Below are 9,929 nucleotides of genomic sequence, written 5' to 3'. Positions count from 1 at the left end.
CTACTTGGAGCAGTTGACCATGACTCTGACCCTTGAAGCCCCTCGGTTCCGGTTTCTGGCACACTCCGGACACGGTGTTCAAGTAAAGCTCCCTCTCAACTCACAGGCAGAGCCAGCGTTCCCACCTTTTTCCGTTGCAGCAGCACTCGGCTGACGCGGGATTCATTGAGATTCGTCGAACGAATTCTGACGGAGAGCGGAGAGCGAGGAGTCAGTATTGCCCGGTCCCTCGGCGCCAATAATTCCAACGCCTCCGGGAGTCTGACACCTCCCGGAGACCTAGCCCGGGGTTCAGTGTCTGAGGTGTCCTGGAAGAACGCCTAATCCAGGACCGCAGGCGGCAAAGAGAGCGGCGGGAGCAGGCAGGCAGGTATCTAGGTAACTCGGAAGTTGCCCGCTCTGAGCGTCCTGGGTCCCATTGCCTGGGATGAACCTGACATGCAAAATGCCTGTTTTTCTCCAGTCCTGGGCCAGCTGGGCAGGGTCAGAGAACACCGGGCTAGGAGTTCCAGGCCTAGATCTGCCAACGCAGTTATGAGTATTAGGCTGTTCGTGAAGATGGGGGTGGTGCCCAACGTTGCTCGCTTTGTCTCTAAAAGAGGGTGAGAATGGCGGTGAAAAGTACGGGTTTTGGAGCCTGTTTGGGGTGTTGTGTTTGGGACAGCAGTCGCTCCCCACCTCTACCCCAAGCTCCTCCACGGTTGGACAGTCTGTGGTCAAGAAATATCCAAGGACTTCCGGACATAACAGCTTTTGGGGGGGTGGTCTCTGGAATAGCGGGTCCGATCTTGCCTGAAGTCTGGCGGCTTTGGTATGGCTTCAAGATTTTACTGCGGGAGACACCGATTCCGAAAAATGTAAATGGAGGAAAGAAACCGCATTCTGCGAAGAAGGCCTGGACTTGGAGGCTACAGTCATGCCACGAGCAAAGGGCGCAGCCAGATCTACCCAAGGAGAATTTTGTAGTCCTGGGAGGCCATTTCCGGATTTTGCTCCATTTTGTACTGAGCGCTGCAGCGGGTGAGTTCTGGAGACCCACTACAGGACCAGAACTGCAGCCAGACCACCCCCTCCCACTAATCCACACTTTGCCAGGGAGAGTCCTAAACCCCCAGGAAGCCTTAAATCTGGCCAGTATTTGGACCCAGAACCCTCCTTTGCTGAGATCCAAGGAGGTGCATGAATGAGGGTGTGGATTAACAAAACTACGCCCCACCCAACCAAAACTTCCCTTGGGCTTCCCTGAGTGGGAGATTACTGTGCCCTTTGTCCCTGTATTGCAACCCTCCATGGCTGCCAGGGCAGGGATGTGAGACAGTAGCTCTGATGGTTTTGGTCGCTCCCTCCATCTTCAATCATATTGCACACAGCTCTGCAGTCCTGCCCCTGCCCCATACTTCTAGTTTCCAACTGCAAAGTTCTCTCACTTTCCTATCCCAAAGAAAAATCCTCTTATCTCCCTACTTCTACAGTCCCTAGGCTAATGAGTTCCCCAGACACACCACCACCCATCTTCTCCAGAAAAGCAGATCCGAGTCAATTGTTTGCAATTGGTCTGGAAGTTCAGGGACTAAATGATATGGGGAGGGGGGTATTCTGTAACTGATGTTCAGATCAGAAGGATCTGGGGCACCCTAGAGGTTTTCAGAAAGATACTTCTTCCAACTTCTCATAAGCCAGACTAGTCCTGGGAGCCTGAAAGTCCTACTTACAGCATCAGAGAAAGTCCTGGCTCTAATTCCTGATTTGAAATGCTCCAGTCTCTACAGCTTGCTAGGATGAGCACAGAGACCCTGAACTCCCAACAGATAATGGTCTCCCCAGAAATTATCCATGCATACATCTTAGACTCCCACCACCACATACACCATCAGTGCACAATTACACCCACTCACCCACCAGGACAATCTCCCACAATGATCCACATCTCCACTATATGCAGTCCCCCAGTTACAAACTGTCACAAGTACATACTGTACCATTCAAACACATGGCTCACACATGACTATATCTCACAGTTACATTCATACAATTAAAGATGATACACAATCAAAAACCGTATATTTAACACAAAAGTAGATTCACAAAGAGAAACTAATATGTACTCTCAAAAACACTAACACAATTCATATACAATCACAAAAAGGGTGATCACACAATTACCCCAAAAGACAGTCACACTTTTTTTTAAAGAGTGAGAGAGAGAGAGAGAGAGAGAGAGAGAGAGAGAGAGAGAGAGAATTTTTAATATTTATTTTTTAGTTCTCGGCGGACACAACATCTTTGTTTGTATGTGGTGCTGAGGATCGAACCTGGGCCGCACGCATGCCAGGCGAGCGCGCTACCGCTTGAGCCACATCCCCAGCTCCAACAGTCACACTTTAACATGATTACACACACACAACTTCAAGCCTATGCATACAATGATAGTTTCAAATCACAACTTCAGAAGAAACAAGTATTTACATACAAGAATTTCAAACACATTTACACATGTAGACACCATCACAAACATTCCCCATCAGTAATGTTCTAATTGCCCATACTACCACAAACACAGAATGCACACATACACACACACACACACACACACAACTCTCACACTCCAAGATATCCACATCCTTTCAAATATAACAATCCCAGGAGAAGCTGCCTCTCCTCAGCTCTACCTTCTTTCAGTTTGTCCTCCTCCTTTTCTCTCTCCAGAGTCTGAGGGTCTTTCCACCCATATATCCTTTAGGTACAGGTACCAGAAGCTGCCTCTGAAGCCCCAGCTCTCACCAAACCCAAGTAGCTGCAAGATGCGCAGCTCAGCAAGGAGCAGGCAGCCCTGACTCCGGATCCGGAGGATTTTATTATTTTTTTCCACATAAATTACACAAGCACTTTATAAAATGTTACACAGAAAACACCTTATTAAGTGCATAACTTAAACCCCCCTACAAACAGGATCTGGAGAAATGGGCTGAGTTTGTGTGAAAACCTGTCTGTGAGTACCTGGGTGAAGCTGGGATGTGAGGTTGGGGGCCCAGTAGGCCCAGTGAGGCTGTTGTGTGTGGAATGGTGTGTCACTGTGTGTCTGTAGCTTTGTGTGTCTTTGAGAGAGAGCCATGCTATTCAGGATGAATCTGGGCAACCCTTGGCCTGTACCTAATAGTGAGGGTCAACAGTGTGAAGGCTATGACCCTTTGTGTGCATGCCTTAGGTCTTCATGTATGGTTCTTGGGTGGTACCTGGAGGGATAGTGACATCACCTCTATGTGGGCCTATGGTTATTCAAGTGTATGATGAGGAGTGGGACAGAGAGGGGTTTCCCAGGGCAAATTCAGAGATCTGGAGATCCCAGAAGCTCTTGTGTCCAAACCCATCTCCCTGTCTCTCTCCATGCCATGTTAAAATTGAAATGAAATGAAATGAAGGAACACTGAGAGGACTCTGAACATTTCCAGAGGACGTGACCTAGGGGATCGCATAGGCTTCTGGGAAGGGGCCTCCATCCCTGTCCCCAGCGCTCTTTTCTTCCACTTAAGACCGGAACAGTGTTTGCAGGAGCGTTAGGGGCCGGTGCAAGGGGAGCAGCTTTCCCCTCCCACGTGCAGTCCCAGGCGGGGAGGGGTGGGGGAGAGTCCTGGCTCTGAGGCCTCAGAGGCCCTTAACTCGGCCTGGGGTCCCCCAGAGTGAAGCGTGCAGGCTCACTCGCACGCCGATGCCACAGATGTGACGCTAGTGATCTTGGTGGAGTCGTCAGACCAAGGCTGCAGGTTCTGCAGGGCGAAGAGCGACGAGTTGTGTACACACAGTGGGTCAGCCGGCAGCGGCTGCGCCAGGCTCTTCTGGAAGGCCTCCTGCTGCAGCTGCAGGAGGATGCGGTTTGCCTGCTGCCTCTCGGCCTCACGCTCCTCCGCGGTCTGTCGCCTGTACCGAGAACAAGCTGTTACCCGCCAGGGCACCAACCCGGCTCCCGCGCGTGCGAGGGTTCCGAGCGCGCTCCCGGGAGATAGCTTCGGTGAACATGGCTCCTGTTTGCAGCCCCCAATTCCAATTTAGGCTGTTTTAACACATTCCAACTACTTGAGTGTCTTGATTCTGATAAGGGCTGGGAATACAGCCCAGTTGGTAGAGTGCTTGCCTCGCATGCATAGGCCCTGGGTTCAATCCCCAGTGCCACGGGGTGGGGGGAGACTGGGAAACCCAAAAGTGGATGGAGCTGTATCTCCCGGAGGAACTTGGGTATGTCCGCTAGGCCTGAACTGCTGGGCCTCCCATCTGAGCGCAGCGCCCACACCCTCACCCCCTTAGCTAGGAGTAGGTTGGCACGTCGTCTCTCCCCACCAGTATGGGAGACCTGGAGCCCCCTCAAACCCAAAGAGCCTCACCTCCCCACGAGTACACAGAGGCAAAGACCAGCGTTTAGACCTCTCTTCTCTCCTTTCTCTGAACCTCCCCCAGGGCTCAGACCTCGTGCACCAAGCCCTGTGCCCTGCCCGGGCTCCCGCCGGACCCACCAGCTTCCTCAGAGGCAGTCTTGGGAGGCGATGACTCACTTATTCCATTTAATGCCGCCCCTCCACTCTGTCAACTGAGATCGAACGTCTGTCTCTAAGGTGGACAGACCTAATGGGAGTCCCCGGGGCCTCCAGAAGCAATTTGTAGGTGATCGATGAAGCCGCGCGAAGCCAGCGAGGGCTTCTTCCAGCGGCCGCCGCTAGCCTCCTCGCGCCGCCCCTTCTGGACTTTTCATTCGGTGTATCTTTCTGCCTCTTTCTTCCCCTTGGTTCCTGCGTTTTAAACTGCACCCAAATGTTTCTCTTCATTCACTCTGTGTTTTGTCTATTGTTTTTTTTTCATCCCCCTTCGTTTTCTTTGAATTAAAGGAATTTCTTTGAAACGAAAATGGCGATTTTAATCATCCAATGCTTTACTTTATTGTACATAAGATTTCCTTAGGCTGCCTGCCATGCTCCCTTTTTCTCTTGGAGTGGGGAATCTATCTTTGTCCCTCTCCTTTGTGTTTCATTTTTTCTCTTTGCTTGTCGCTGCCTTTCTGTGTCCCCACTCTAGTTTGATGTGTGTGTGAGGGGGTTGCCTGGCTTCTTCCCCTCCCTTAGTCTACAATCCTTAGTAGGCCTTGAAAATACCAGCGACCCCTCCTAGCTAGCCCAAGCTCCCTCTTTTACCAGTTTTCAAAGGGTTGAAGCTGAGTCCCCCACCCCTTCCCCAGAGGCAGGAATGTTGATGGGGGGCGGTAGACTCACTGGCCGGGCTTCCTTTGTGGCCCCAAGGCGGAATCCCTAGCAGATTCCTCGCCTTCGTTCAGAAAAAGAGGAAACTCCAATTCCTTCCTCTCTCCCCGAGGCCCGCCCAGCCCGGCGCCGCCGCCTCCGACGACTTTGCCCAGACTCTTGCGCTCCCCCCTCCACCACCACCCAGAGCTTGAGCGTTCGAACTCGCGACAATGCGTTTGGACCCGAGAATGCGGGGTGCAAGAGGGTGTATCTGGAGAATGTTACAGTGTCTGCAGGGAATAAGGCTACTTAGGCGTGAGGGGGACGCTTAGTGTCTGCAAAAGTAGGGGAGAGAGAAGAACGAAAACGAGAGGGGTTGGCGTATAGCATGTGAAAAAAATAAAAACAAAACGTGTAGTAAGTGTAATTGTAGTGTGTGACAGGAGAAAGGAAAATGTCTTTTTCTCACACACCCATCTGCTCCTAATTGATCCCCCTTTCAGTGGGACCCACGAAACCTAGTCACACCCGGCGCGGATTGATTTTTTTTCCTCCCACGGTAGGGACCCCGGTGGGGGAGGAGGCAATCAGAAGGGCCCAGCCTGCGTTCTGGGGCCCCAGTCTCCCTGCCGGGAATCCGGATGGAGCGCAGAAACAAGATGAGGCCCGTTTCTGCTTCCATGTCTCTGGGACAGAAGAGGTTTCCCCGGTAAATGAGAATTTGCACAATCAAAAAGCCTCTGAGGATTCACTGAGCCCAGAGGTCCCAGATACACAGTAGTCTAACACGCCTGTTTGCCCTAGCGGCGGCGGAGACCAGCCGCATCTACATCGGCACAGTTCAGAAAGTCCTGAAGCCACCGGTAAAACAGAGCTAGGTGTCTCCAGTCCCACCTGGCTATTGGTCTTGATTGCTTCTAGCTCCCCACGAGCCTTGCAGAAACCCGCTCCACCGAACCGATCAGAAACCAGCGAGCAGAGGGAGTCTGCCCAAAGAGAGCCAGCGAGTAAGCCAAAAGCAGCCAGAAACTGTGCCGCCCGCGGGCAGGCCTTCCCTACGTGCTCACCTCCACTTCGTCCGCCGGTTCTGGAACCAGGTTTTGACCTGAGCGTTGGTAATTTTGAGCGCCTTGGCCAAAGCTGCGCGCTCCGCGGAGGCTAAGTACTTCTGGCGGTGGAAACGCTTCTCCAACTCGCAGATCTGCAGGCGCGTGAAGGACGTGCGTGGCTTCTTCTTCTTGGGGGGCGTCCGGTTCTGGTAGGGGTGACCTATACGGCGTGTTACAGTGAAAGGTGAGAGGGCCACTGGAGCGGGAGACAGACAGACGGCAGAGGCAAGCGGCAGAGCGTCAGGAGGCGTCCCAGGCCCGACACCACTCAGTCAGCGAGCGCAGTGGCTGGACCCCTAAAAGCAAGACCACGATCCTCCCAGCAACCCTCAGCTCCAAGCCCGCCACGGGAAAGGGCACCCTTCCGCCCGCCAGTCTGACGCCTCCTCGGAAGCCACCACAGCCTAGGCCTCCCTAGCCGGGGGCTCCCCAAGCCCAGTGGCCTCCTTGCTCCCTTCCTCCCACCCAGGGTCAGTGTAAGGAGACCTAAAGGTCACAGCCCCTGGCCTCCAACCTCAGAAAAGCAGGCCAGCACTAAGAGGCAGAGGGTAATCAAGGTGCCTGACCTGAGCTGCCTTCACAGCCCTTCACAGACATAGCATATACCAGGTGTGAACTTACAGATCTGTGCACACAAACAGGAGGATGTATACACCCATACAAGCACAGACACAGCACAAGCACACAGGACACAAGGCAATAGGAGGCCATAGTCATATACTCCCTCAGAACCTCTTTCAGTCCCAACACAAGACTAGGATGGACTGTGGCTCCCCAGAGTAAGCCCTGTGCTGAGTGTATAGACACACACACACACACACACACACACACACACACACACACACACAACAGTGGTCTCCCTGTCCCAGGATCCTAATATATGTATATCCAGGAGAGTGGGGTCCTAGTTGGAGGTTCCTTCAGAGCCTTCAACACTGACCTAGTCTGGTTAGGGGAATGAGGTGGGCACAAGGCTCTGCCTACTCAGGCCTGCCTGAGATCACCTGAGTTGGAGCATTGGGGCCCCATGAGTGAAGGTTCTTCCTGGAGGCCCACAATGCAGCAGCTGTTCTGCTTCTGACCCCCCCCCCCCACACACACACACACACACACAGGCTTCTGCCACAGTCCCAGAATCTGGTCAGAAGCTCCAAATGCAGTCTCTGTGCTTCATAGAGGGCCTGGAATTCCTTGGGATTATCTAGCCACGTTTAGCTATAAAATTCTTCTACCAATGTCTTTGCACACGTGTGTACACCCACACCCACCCACCCACCCACACACACACACTTTCATAGTTGGGCCCTGGAGCTGGGCTGGGAGTCCCAGCTGCAGCCAGCAGAGGCCTGGTTGTCCTACGTCCCCTCTCTAAGGCCCAGACCAGGAACAGAGTTCAATTCGAGGCAGTTTCCCAGTGGTGTTTGGGGATCTGTCCTGCGGGAGGATCATGTTCTCAGATTCAGGGAATGGGAAGTAAGGGCCTGGGGAACGGGCCGCCCCAGAGTCCGAGCTGAGTGCCCAGAGCGGAAGCGGGAGCGGAGGGACCCGGGACGAGCCAAGGAAGGAGCTGAGAGGGCAGGAGCCAGCCGCCACCTAGTGCAGTAATCATCCCAAGAGTCGTCCTCCAGCCATGGATGCATTATTCATCCCGGAGACAACAGAGTTGGGCCCTGGCGAGGACGCCCAGCCGGGACAGAAAGAAAATGAAGAGCAAGCTGTCTCGGGCGACTCAGCCCCGCGCTGCCACCGAGAGGAGAAAGTCTACTCTCCGACAAGGACCTGCCAGCTCTGCTTCGCGGGGAACCCGGCTCTTTGCCGGGCCTGACAGCACGATGGGCACGGGAACTTGGTGTGTGTATGGCGGGGCAGAGGTGGGAAACCCGTTCTTGCATCTAACTGTGGGGGTCCCAGCCTCGGTCAGAAAATCGCAGCCAGGGCGAAAGAAACACTTTGTTCACATCGCACCCCTTTCTCTGAGATCCCTGAGCCTCGAATGTTTATAGAAGATAGTCTTGAATCTACAGCCTCCTTCCTCTACCTGACTGGACCCCGGGATCCCAAGAGAGGGGACCAAGGATTGCTTCTTGGAGCAGGGGTCCTGCAGGAGAGTTGGAGGGACCCAGGCTGCGAGAACTCTTGGAGCACAGCGATTCTGGGAACATAGAATTCGGCGGACCGCTGAACTTGGCGAAAGCGAGGAGAGGAGCTGGGCAACCTGGCACTCAGAGGGGTGTTCAGGGAGCCACCAAGCAGGGAAGGGGTAGTGCAGAGCCCGAGCCACGGCCAGGCGGGGAGCGTGCGGGCCGGACTCACCTGTGAACCTGTCCTTTGTGTATCTGTGGTTACTCTCCATCTAGGGGAAGGTGAGGCCGGTGAGGTTGTTGACACCCGGCACGGCAGGCACAGAGGGCACAGTGGGCAAGCCAGTAGCCAGGGGTTGGGGGTGGGCCACGGCTCCAGCTAGCGGCCTGTGAGCTGGCACCCGGATCACCCCGGCAGCGCTCATCGCCCCCCCCGCCGCCGCTGCTCCCTCCGCCGCCGCCGCCGCCCGGACCAGGGCCGCCCGCCAAGGCCATGTTCACATTGTAGGAGCCGGCCAGCGGGCCCATGCTGCAGGCGCAGCTGCTGCTTGCGGGACCGCAGGGGCCGCCCGGGCCGCCAGTGCCATAGGCCCCCGCGCCCCCGGCCCCGGCCCCGGCTGCGGAGCCCCCGCCGCCAAAAGTGTAAGCGCCTCCGACCAAACAGCCAAGGCCGTATTCTCCGTCCTGGAGGCGAGAGGCCGGCCCCATGCAGCCGCCTTGGTCCGGGCTGTTGAGGATCTGGTCAATGCCGAAGCTGATGGGCTCCGCGTGGCCCCGGGTGGAGGTGGTGCGGACCCAGATGCTCCATGCTGACCCCGGCCCCACGGTGGGGCCCGGGCGGCGGGTGCTTGCTGCTCTTGGTTATGGGGGGCAGCAAGCAGGGGGGCGCGGAGGCAACAGCGGCTCCTGGCTGCGCTGGAGACTTGAAGACGAAGTGCGCAGAAGGGCTAAAGTAGGGGGGAGGGGAGAGAGAGAAGGGGCTCCGTATTCTTCCCTTCTGTGGCTTCTCCTTCCCCTCTCCGGCTGCTTGCTCGCTGTTGACTCTGGTACATCAATCACCGGGCGAAAAAGCCCTGTGCTAGCGAGCCTCGAGCCGGGTCTCTCCATTGGCTGTACGCTGAGAGGAGCGGGGTGAATGACAGCGCGGGGGAGGGGGAGAGGAGGCCAGGAGCCCAGACAGATGCAAGAGCCAGAGACAGAGGGACAGAGACTAAGGCTTTGAGTAGTTCCTGTAGAGAGGGAAGAGGGGGACAATGAGGAGAGACTTAGAATGAGAAAGAAAAGGAACAGGAAGTGGCCATTCCCAAGAATGGACAGACAGACAGACCCAAGGAGGAAGAAGTGAGAGTCCTTTGCCTCTCCTGGAAGGAGCCGCCCCCTCATTTTTGGACTGGGCCAAAGAAGTCCAGCCCACCAAGCCTCTGGGGACGGGTGTCCTGCCCAACTGGAGAATCTCCCCAAGGGCTCAGCTGGGAAACACCTGTCACTCAACCAGGCGATTTACTCCAACTTCA

General features: G+C 55.2%; 1 pseudogene across 1 annotated transcript; it reads right to left on the bottom strand.

The window, feature by feature from the left end:
- Positions 1-3,692: 3,692 nt before the first annotated feature.
- On the bottom strand, positions 3,693-9,223 carry LOC308635207 (T-cell leukemia homeobox protein 1-like; annotated as a pseudogene). Its single transcript has 3 exons — positions 8,648-9,223; positions 6,293-6,494; positions 3,693-3,915 (listed from the first exon to the last, which is right to left on the bottom strand). The product of its transcript is annotated as a T-cell leukemia homeobox protein 1-like (transcript).
- Between the last annotated feature and the right edge of the window lie 706 nt (positions 9,224-9,929).

The sequence above is a fragment of the Spermophilus citellus genome (genome assembly GCF_964194105.1).
Source record: "Spermophilus citellus genome assembly, chromosome: 16".
NCBI lineage: Eukaryota > Metazoa > Chordata > Mammalia > Rodentia > Sciuridae > Spermophilus > Spermophilus citellus.
Note: the sequence above shows the minus strand (reverse complement) of the source record. Positions and strands in the feature narration are given on the sequence as shown.